Source organism: Manis javanica, chromosome 2, assembly GCF_040802235.1.
Source record: "Manis javanica isolate MJ-LG chromosome 2, MJ_LKY, whole genome shotgun sequence".
Taxonomy (NCBI): Eukaryota; Metazoa; Chordata; class Mammalia; order Pholidota; family Manidae; genus Manis; species Manis javanica.
In genome coordinates, this window is record NC_133157.1 from 38,152,204 (window position 1) to 38,163,374 (window position 11,171).

The following is an 11,171-nucleotide window of genomic DNA, read 5'->3' on the forward strand; positions in this document are numbered from 1 at the left end:
GAAACCTGCTTTTTCCAGTGATAATGGAGAAACACAAGCATGACCATGATGACAGTAATAACTAAAATTTGTTGAGTATTTACTAAATGCTAAATATGGTTCTAAAAACTTTTAAGGGTATTACTTAATTCACCTGGCAATCCATTGACGTATCATTATTATTACCATACTACAGTTGACAAAATTGAGGTTTAACAAGGTTTGACTTCATAGATAGGGAAGTGCAGAAACTTATTGAAATCCAGGTGTTCTGACTCCAAAATTCACAGTCTTAACCACTAGAAGCAAGTTTAATGTTAGGAAGATAATGAGAAATTAAAAAGAAAAGTTAGAAGGGAAAGACTGGTTGAAGTTGGATGACTAGGCATTCTTGGAACTTAAAGACTATAAAATTTAAAAAATGTCTATCGTTTTGTTTTAGTAGAAATGGTTGTTGTATTTGGACTAGGTTTAGAGTGGGGAATGTTTTAAAATATTTAAAGACCTGAGAAAGAAGGATATGTCTTATGCAAAATAGTATGTTTTAAAGCCCCAATGAATTAATAATTCTGTAGTGAGTACTGATTTTGACAAATTTGTAGCTATCTGTCCAATTAGGTAGGTATCTTTGGATTAGATTAGCATTTCTCAAAACTTTTATCTCTACTATGACATGCTATTAAACACCTTATATTTTAATCATTTTACTTTTGTGTCAGTATAACATACTCTCACATGTACACACCATATACATAGATAAGTGTACGTATGTATGTATATAAATGTGTATACACATGCCTGTGCTTGCTGACAAACATGTCTGTGACAGACTGTCAAGGCAAATGGAATGATGGAGTATCAGGCCAGCAAACCAGAACAATTGTAGGCTTAATGAAAACAACAGAGTGTTTGAGTGTGTAAACTAGTGCAGATGGGACACTCAGTGAGTCTATTCAAACAATGGTAAAGGGCCACAAAGTAGAAAATGTATTAGCCATGAATTCCATTGCATTTCCCATCCAAAGTCCCAGTATGCGTTAGCGTCAGAAACACAAATGGTTGGCAACTGTTGCACAATCTTATTGGGTTTTAATAATGTATCCAAGATAGATAATTAGGAAAGAAGGAAATTATGAAAGAAGACATTCAGTTGCCCTTTGTTTAGGTTTCTAAGCCTAAATAATTGAAGAATTAGATTTGGGAGTACTATTGGTAACTTGAAGAACACAGAAATGAGCCCAGTATTTAGGAGTTAAGCTACTTATAAAGTTTCACTTCCAGTGCTTACTTCGGCAGCACATGTACTAAAACTGGAACGATACAGAGAAGATTAGCATGCCCCCTGTGCAAGGATGATATGCAAATTCGTGAAGAAGAAAAAAAACAAAAGTTTCACTTCCATTTCCAAATAAATCTCTGTCTAAATTTAGTATTCAATGTATGCAAGAATATTTTAACACTTCTAAGTTATCCTGTCAAGTTATCTATGAAGAAACACAAATAATACGTCATTGTTTTCCACAGTGTTACATTTATGTAAATGGTATCATTCTGCACATATTCTTCTACAACTTGACTTTTCATTCCTCATTTTCTTTTTAATACTTATCCGTTATGAACATTTAGCTGAAATTCATTTATTTGCTTTATGGTATCATATTATATAAAAATGCTGCAATTCATATATCTATTCTTCTGTGGATGGCCACTGAATTTTTATTTTCAATTTTTGACCACTGTACAACAATGCACAATCTTATTCAGGTTTCTTTGTTCAAGCATGTTTTTCTAGACTTAGGTAAATAATCTCTGTATGTCTCTAGTTATACTTGTGATACAGAGAAGTTACATAGTCAAATTTCTCAATAGTTTGTTTTGTGGTTGTGTTCTTTGTTGCTCATTTAAGAAGTCTCTGTGGAAATAAACATATTCTACGATTTTCAAAGATTTTGACCTCTAAATTAGGTCTTTAAAGCAGCAAGAATCCAGCTAAATTCTTTTCCTAATATAGCTATCTCAGCAAAATTATTTATTCTGCAGTCTCTTCCTTCTTTCTTTGCCAATTGTAACACCACTGTTGTCATATATAACTCTATTATGCTGCATTGGTCCATTTTCCTAAGCCTGTGTGAAGAGCGGGCTATCTCGGTCATTATATGAAGCCTTGAGACCTAGTGGGGTTAGTACCAACACTTCTTCTCACCTTGCTCTTTTATAAGAGTGCCTTGGTTATTGTTGATCCTTTGGACTTCCATATAGACTGTAAAGTCAATTTCAGAAGAAAACTAATGTTTGGATTTTGAATTTTTACAACTGATTGATAAAATTTTACTTTTTCCTACCCAAGAACATGGCAACTCTTAATTCATTCAGGAATTATTTAATGTCTTTCAGTAAAATATTCTCCCTCTAGGCCCTTACATACATTAGGTTTAATGGATCTCAAAGTACCTGTTTTTTTTTTCTCTTTTCAATACTGTTTATTTCACTTTATTTTAATTACAAACTCTACTCAGTTGTTGCTGGTGTACAGAAAAATGGTTTTTGCATATGGTTTTTTAGATGCAAAAAATGATTGCCGAACTTTTGATTCTAAATATGTAACTATAGACTCCCTTAGATTTTTAGAGCAATCATAAACTTAGTAAATAAGTTTGTTTTTTCTTTCCATGCTCTTTTATGTTTCCTGTCTTAATACAAAATAATGTTGAAGTTGAGCAGTGGAGACATCTTTGCCTTGATCCTGAATTTAATTATATAGTAGTGTAAAACCATATAGTTCTAAGGTAGATATTTAGATTAAATACTTCTTAATACATTTTTAAAAACTCTGCTTTAAAAAGTTTTGCTTATTAGCATTAAACTACAGAAGTTAAACTACATTTCCTTTACACTGAGCATGTTTTACATTTATAAAGATGAAGAGCATAATTATTTTAAAATAAGGTTTTTTTATTAAAAATAATTAGTGCATTCATTAAAGTAGATCTCAGTTTCTAAGATGTAAAATTTTAGGAGGTTTGTGAAAAGTCAAAATCATTCATGGTCAGAATGATTTATGCTTGAAAGTAATTTTGAGTATGCTTGTAGATATTTGTATAAACATAAAAAAAGAAGTGAAGTAATACATGCCAAACTATTAATAATAGTTACTCCAACGGATTGCTATCATGAGGCATGGATTTATGCAGATTATTAATTTTATACTTTGAATTATTTGACTTAATATGATAAGCAAGAATTACTTCTGCAGTTTAAAAAATGAAGTTAATAACTAAGTAAATAAGAATAATTATGAACCAGACCATCAATGGGATGTTGTAGTATACCTTTATGCATTCTATGAGCAATTAGATAAATTGAGTGTACATTTCCTTCTAACTTTGGGATCATATAATTCTAAATAGAATGACATTAATTTCTCTTCTATTTGTGGCATCTATACTTGTATTTAATTTCCACACTTGAAGCGAAGATTGTTGAATTCCAGAGTCTAGGTTTCTGCTGATATCTTACTTTCTGAGGTGCACATAGCACGTGAGACAGGTGACATCAAAAGATGTAGTCATAGGGAGATCACCTAGTTTCTCAGATGGGAACCCTAAGAGCAGAAAGTCCAGAAGGAAAGTTACTGAGAATCAGAAATTAACATCAAACTCTACATAAGTGTACAATTGCACATTTATCCTTCCTTAAGAAGACAAAAGTAAGCAAGTAAAAGCTGACTTCAAGTGATGCGGTCTGGGAACAACATTTAACTGCAACTAAGCTATAACTGGAAAAAAAAAAAGTCTGAGCCTAACATACACATTTTGAAATTTTACTGTGACTTTCAAAATGTTTTACATAAATCTGGAAATAAATTATTCGTATTATTTAGTCTTTCATTAATAGAACATTTTGAGCATGTTCTAAATGTCAGGTTTTAATTGCTCTATGTGTCAGGAAAGCAAAGATGAAAATGTATTCCCTACTTTGGCTTTTTATAAATGCATTACCTGATATTTTCTGAAATTTTCTTCACTGGAATTGTTCAACACTATTTTTTTCTCACTTGAAAGCATCTCAAAAACACTTGTTTTTTTTAAATCAATAATGCACTTCTACTATCCTCCATGTAATTGCCCTCAGGCCAAACATTGTTGTTTTGTGATTTCATCTATCTTTTTGGCTTTCTGATTGATTTTAGTATTTATTTTAAATTTTATTTTCTTATGAAGATGCTATTTAGAGATGGACATAAAGTGAGCAGGTATATTTTGTAAAAGTATGCATTTGTGGAAGATTCTGAGATATAGGATTTAAAATTGTTAGGTGTTTTTTTTTTCTGGGGATTACCAAGGTAGTGTTTTTGCATAAATTACATGATTGTTATTATTTTTACTTGTTTCATATTTTGAATAGTGTACTAAGGATGCTCATTTCAGAGGGTCTGGGTGAAAATCAGTTGAAGTAAAATATAAAAATGCTTTGTGCACTTTAAAGAGTAATAAAATCTTGATTAAGGCATGAAAATACTTTTTGTGCCCTAACTTCCAGTTATGAGAAAGTTAAAGGGATCTATGTACAGCATGGTGATTAGAGTTAACAATACTGTACTGTATACTTAAACTTGCTAAGGAAGTAGATCTTAAGTGTTCTCACCACAAAAAAGAAATGGTAATTATGTGAGGTTATGGTGGTGTTAGCTAACATGGGGTAGTAATCATTTCATAATATATAAGTATATCAAATCTATGCATTGTACACCTTAAACTCTCACAGTGTTATATGCCAATTATATCTTGATAAAGTTGGGAAAATGCACAGAGGACAGTGTTCTTACAACATTGCTTTATAGCACTTTAGGAGACATTCCCTATAAAATTAATATTCTCTAAAGATATAACCATGTAACCTCTGTAATGAAAACCCATTTTTCAAGACAAATCAAACAAAAATAAGCAAATATTGATTGAGTATCTTCTATATGTGAAGTACAATGCTAGGAAGACCCTGGAGATGGAACAGGTGCTCTCTGCCTTCACAGAGCTTATAGGTTTTATATTAAAGCAATTGCTCCAAAACACCAAATTCTGAGTAAATCATGGAAGCATTGCAGAAAATTTACAATGTAAACACAGATGAATACATCATGCAGTTCATAATTAGGGCAAAATATAGGCTTGAAAAGGCCCTTCTTGGTAAAATAGAAACCATGCTGTTGATTGCACAGCAGTGAGTGTATCACAAGTAAATGTGCCATTAAAGTGATAGGCACTCTGGGACAGAGGTAGCTGAGGCCCGAGCCAGATTACCCAAGGGTGTTGAAAGGAAAGGAGTGACACAGAGCAGCAATTCACTGGAGAAATCCGCTTTATCAGGAAAAGGTGCCGGGTTATATAAGAAGGGGCATGGGGTGATTGTGGTGTTACTTCTACGGGGCTGGTGGCTATTGGGAAGGTGCTGGGATTGGGAGGGGGGCGAGAGGTGATTGGGCTTCAGGTGGTGCCGGTGGGAACCGAGGACCCGAAGAGAAGCCGGAAGTTCGCCATCTTACTGGTGGGGGCCCTTCATTCCCCCCTTTCTCCTCTATGGAGTTGTGGACGTCGCTTTCTTTCTGACTGCTTCCTGCTGAATGGAGGTGGAGAAGGGAGTGAGGGCTTGAGAATTGGGGGGAAAGGGTTGATAGGACTCCCCATAGTAAGGATGAGTAGATGTGGACTTCTTCAGGTTGGAAATCAATGAAGGTTCCCTGTAACCATAGGTCAAAGACCTGTTGATTCCAATGGTGCCAAGAGGATATGGGTGTCAGGAGCCAGGCGTCTGTGGCCATTGTTTCCAGGAACAGTTTCCAGCAGAGAGAGGGGTCCATCTCAGCGTGTGGTGAGGAGGTCACGTGAGGGTGAGGGATCTTCTGTGGCCAGAAGCTGGTAGTTCCTGAGTAAAAGCTGGTTGAAAGCTTGATTAGAGATTTTTCCGACTTGGGATTTGATGAACTTTATTATACAGGGTAAGAAGAGACAGGTGAGAAGAATGATTATTATGGGGCCTGCAATGGGCCAGAGCTAGGTGAGGAGGGGGTTTGTTAGTATTGAAGAGAATGGGTTGGAATTGGAAGCAGAGTGGCGACTGGAGGCAAGGTTGGTGAGTTTGGTGATGTCAGTTTCTACAATGCCAGATTCGTTGATGTAATAGCAGCACTCTTCCCAGAGGAAGACGCAGGTGCCACCCTTCTAGGCTGTAAGCAGATCTAAGGCCCGCCGGTTTTGAAGGGTGACCTTAGCTAGCGAAGTGACCTGTCTTTGGAGAGAGTCTAGGGAATCGGCAGTGGATGTCAGGGCTCCCTCAAGTTTGGCATTGAGATCTCTAACTGCCCATAGAGAGTGACCCAAGGCTCCTCCCAAAAACCCTGCCCCAACGGCGGAGGTGGTCAAAGAGATACCGACCATGATGGGAAGGAAAGCAGCCCTTTTTGTGCATGAGGGCAAGGGACGTTGGAGCTCAAGAAATTCTGCCATGCTGTAAAGTGTAAGCTGTGGGATTAGGGTGATGAGAATCGGAGTTGGGAGGCAGTGAGTTGAAAAGACTGCCATTACACCAAAAGAAGTGTCCCGGTTGCATAAAAGTCTTAGAGCCGGAGGTAGGGGTGTAGATAGAGAGGCAGTGAAGTGCGCTGGAGGGGGGTGGAGTTGGTCCTACACAGTGGTGGATGGTGAGATTATCTGCGTATTCTGGTTCCCATAGGGGTATGTCTGCCAGGGGAGAGGGGTTGTCCTTCTGCATGGAAGGAGTAGTTGGAAATATTAAGGGGCACGGCGGCCAGCAGTGGGTGCTGTAGTGATGCGCACAAACAATTGGCAGTGTTGAGGGTGTGGTTGAGAAAGATGGTGGTGTCTTGAATGACTGTAACCAAGAGTAGGAGGAATAAGAAGATGAAGAGGCGCCGTCAAGAGTTTGGATAATGACTTTTTCAGAATGTCTGATATCTGATGCAACTTGAGAGATCTGGGAGTGAGAGGGAACATACTCTCGAGAGATATGAAGGGTACCATGGGGGGTCGAGGACCCCCTGTAGTACACTGAGGCTGTGACTCCAGCGGCCCATCAAGAGTCCCAGGGATCTGGGATTGATAAGGAGAATGAGCCGTTGGGATATTTCATGAAACAGTTGGAGGAGTAATACTGTGGATACTGGAAGTTACCCATGTAGTGAATGGCGCAAGACCAGTAGGGACATCCCCTGTAGGTGTCTTGCCATCGCCTGCAATAGGCTTGTCTTTGGTCATAGAGGAAGCAGAGGTAGGGAGAATAAAGGTAGCTGTTAGTGAATACTTTGGTGGGGGAGGAAAGTGGAGGTATAAAGGCTCAGAGCAGCCTTTCAGAGGGCAGTCTGGTGTGGCAATGAGGGCAGTAACTTTTTTTTGATGCTGTGTGTAAGTCTGTCTGACTTTGAATTGCCATACAAAGGAGGCTGGGGTGGTGGGGAAGACAATAGGAATGAAGAAAAAAAGCGAGAGAGTGGTAAAGGAGGAAAAAGTCATGATTCGGGTATGGATGGCAAAGGGGGTGAACGGGAGATGCGGAGCTTCAAGGGATCAGAGGGATGAGGCGTGGTAGAGTAGACAGCATCTTGGGCTATATCTGAAGGACTCTGGATTGTGACTGATGGGTCTTGGGTGTCCATAGAAGGTGGGTCCTGGGTATTTGGTTTCAACCTGGAGATATGAATCCAAGGGGTGACAGAGTTATCAGGCAGTGAGAGCTTGGCGGCCGAGGGGGTGCAGAGAATAACTGGGTGTGGACCTTCCCATTTCGGGGTGAGAGAGGGCCGATCCTCTGGCAGCTTATAAAACACTAGTTGACTGGGCTGTAAGACAGGAGGATTTTGGGAGGCGGATGGATCAGGAAGCAGCCAATCCTGATATTTCCACAATTCAGTGTGGAGGGGAGAGAGAGTAGTGGAAGGGCCATATTGGGAGGAATTGGTCCTTTGTGGGAAGGGAGCCCCGGGGGTAAAATCAGGTGGCCGCACATGATCTCAAAGGGCAACAAGAAGGTAGGTTTCTTTGGGAGGGCCCGAATGCGGAGTAGAGCTAAGGGAAGTAAGCGAACCCAGTCAAGGTGTAGTTCTAGAGATAGTTTGGTCAGGATGTCCTTTAGAGTCCTATTGGCTCTTTCTACTTTTCCTGAAGCTTGTGGTTGATAAGGACAATGTAAATGCCAGGCGAGCGAGAACGACTTGGAGAGGTTCTGGATAATTTGGGCAGTGAACTCAGGGACATTATCTGATTGGAGGGAAGTGGGCATCCCGAACCTAGGAAAGATCTGGGTGAGGAGGATAGAGGCAACTGCGGACGCTCGTTTGTTAGTGGTGGGGAAAGCTTCGACCCATCCTGAAAATGTGTCTACTAACATGAGTAGGTATCTGGTACGCTGTACAGGGAGCATGTTAGTGAAGTCTATTTGCCAATCTGCAGCAGGGTCATTACCCCTTACTTGATGACCTGGGAAGGGTCAGGCCTTGAGGTGGGTATTAGGGTAAGTGCATTGGCAGATGGTGCACCTGCAGGTGATTTGATTAAGTAGGGTTTTGTCTTCAGGAGAGAGAGAAAAAAAAGATTGTAATAAATGGATCAAGGATTGGGGGCTGGGATGGAACAGATCATGTAAGAGGCGGAAGAGAGACTCTTTATCCTGGGAACAGAGGGTGTCTTGTGATAAGGCTAAAACCGCAAGGGCAGATGGATTGTGTGTCTTCTGATAGGGCAACTGACCGGGCTACTCTGTCAGCTTTGTTGTTCCCTCTTGCAATGGGGGAGTCATCCTTTTGATGTGATTTGCAGTGGACTATGCCTAGTCGGGGTGGGAGTTGTGAAGCCTCTAGAAGTTTAGTAATTAAGGCTGAATTAGTTATGGAATTTCCTTTTGTGGTGAGGAGGCCTCGTTCTTTCCATACTGCTACATGAGACAGGAGAATGTGGAATACGTACTTGGAATCAGTGTACAGTGTGAGAGACATGTCCCGGGCCAGAGTGCAAGCTCTGGTGGCTACAATGAGTTCGGCCTGTTGATTGGTTGTACCAGGGGGTAGGGCTTGTGCCTCAGTGACGTCTTCGAGGGAGACTACTGTGTATCCTGCATACTGGGTGCCCTCATGTTTAAAGGAGGACCCGTCAGTAAACCAGATGCGGTCAGAGTGTGAGAGGGCTCCTTCGGAGATCGTGGAGTAGCATGGAAGGAAGTTGTGAAGGGCTTCCAGGCCATCATGTGAGGGAGTATGAGGAGAGTAGGGTAGAGGAAGAAGAGTGGCCGGATTCAGGGCCTGGCAGGGGAGGAAAGAAATGTGGATTTTGGAGGAAAGAGGACAGTAAGGTCAGGAGTCTGGAGAGAGGGAGAGTCTGTAAACTTTTGTAGGTTAAGAGATCTTTTAGGTGATGTGGGGACAGAATGGTAAGGGGCGCCCTGAATGTCAGTTTATGAGCTTCCTTCTGCAAGAGCTGTCTAGCGGCTAATGCCCATAGGCAGGGGGCCCATCCCCGAACTGTGGGGTCTAATTGCTTGGAGAGATAAGCTACTGGGGCAAAGGATGGGCCATAATATTGGCGTAGAACTCCTAGAGTTTGACTGGACCTCTCATGAATGTATAATGAGAAGGGTTTCGACAAATCAGGGAGATGGAGAGCTGGAGCTTCCACAAGGGCTTGATGGAGCTTAATGAAGGAGTGTCAGGGTGAGGAGGATAATGGTTCTTCAGGGGGGCCCTTGCTGAGGTCGTATAGGGGTCTTGCCAACAGGGAGAAGTTAGGGATCCACGCTCTAAAATACCCAGCCAGGCCTAGAAAGGAAAGGATTTCTGTCTTGGTTTTGGGAACGGGCAGGTCAGAGAGGAGTTGTTTTCTGTCTAAGGTAATGGACTTTCCTTGTTGAGACAGAAGGAATCCAAGGTAAGTGACAGAAGGGGAAGAGATTTGAGCTTTGATGGGGGATACCCGGTAACCTCTGGAAGCTAGAAGGTTAAGTAGAGAGGCAGTGTCAAGTTGAGACTGTTCCCACGAGGGACTGCAGAGTAAAAGATTGTCTACATATTGTAATAAAGTGGACTCGGGGTGATCATGATGAAACTGTTTGAGGTCCTGAGCTAGGACTTGTCCAAAAATATGGGGACTATCTCAGAAGCCTTGTGGCAAAACTGTCCAAGTAAGTTGTTCAGAATGTCTGGTGCATGGGTCCGTCCAGGTGAAGGTGAAAAAATCTTGGGAGGAGGGGTCCAGAGGGATACAAAAAAATCCGTCCTTAAGATCTAGGACTGAGAAGTGGGATGCCAAGGCAGGGATCTGCGATAAAAGGGTGTATGGATTTGGAACTAAGGGATGGATAGGGACAATGGCCATGTTGATGAGGCGAAGGTCTTGGACAAGGCGGAAAGATCTGTTTGTTTTTTTAACAGCTAATATGGGGGTATTAAATGGAGAGTGAGTGGGTCTGAGGTAATTTTTGTTTAAGAGATCTTGAATGATGGGTTGGAGGCCTATGAGGGCTGAAGTGGTTGGTTAGGGGGTATTGGGCCTGACAGATATACTGAGAGGGGTGACATAATTTGATAGAGGCAGGAGGACATAGAGCCATGGAGGGGCTGGTAATGTCCCAAACTTTGGGATTTACAGGGTGTATGAGGGCGGAACTGGAGCTTTCATTGGGTAGAGGGGGGTCGTCGGCTATGAGGGCCATCAGAAAGGGAGTACTGGGGGCTGTGGGAGTGGATATAGTTATGGAAACATGGAGAAGAGAAAGGATGTTCCGTCCTAGTAAAGGAATGGGACACTGGGGCGTAACCAGGAAGGAGTGGGAGAAAGGTATGGGATTGTCTTGGATTGTGCATAAAAGGGTGGAGGGTTTAATGGGAAAATCTGTTTACCTCCTACCCCGACTATAGGAGTAATGGCAGACGTGGTAGGGCCCCGGTATTCTCGCAAGACTGAGAAGGTGGCTCCTGTATCTAGGAGGAAGGAGATGGGGCGACCATCTACTGTTAAAGTAACCCTGAGCTCCTGTTTGGTGATGGAAATGGTGGGGCGAGAAGCCCCCAGGCCCTGTCAATCTTCTTATGCCAGCCCCACTTTGGTGTGCTTAGGATGGGGGTTGTTCGTTCAGCCTCCCCTTTGGATGGTTGGGCAATCAGACCCCCAGTGGTCCATTTTGTGGCATCTGGG

At 41.4% G+C, this 11,171-nt stretch overlaps 1 pseudogene; it reads left to right on the forward strand.

Annotated features, from left to right (window-relative positions):
- Window positions 1-1,259: 1,259 nt before the first annotated feature.
- On the forward strand, window positions 1,260-1,372 carry LOC118972812 (U6 spliceosomal RNA; annotated as a pseudogene).
- The last annotated feature ends 9,799 nt before the right edge of the window (window positions 1,373-11,171 follow it).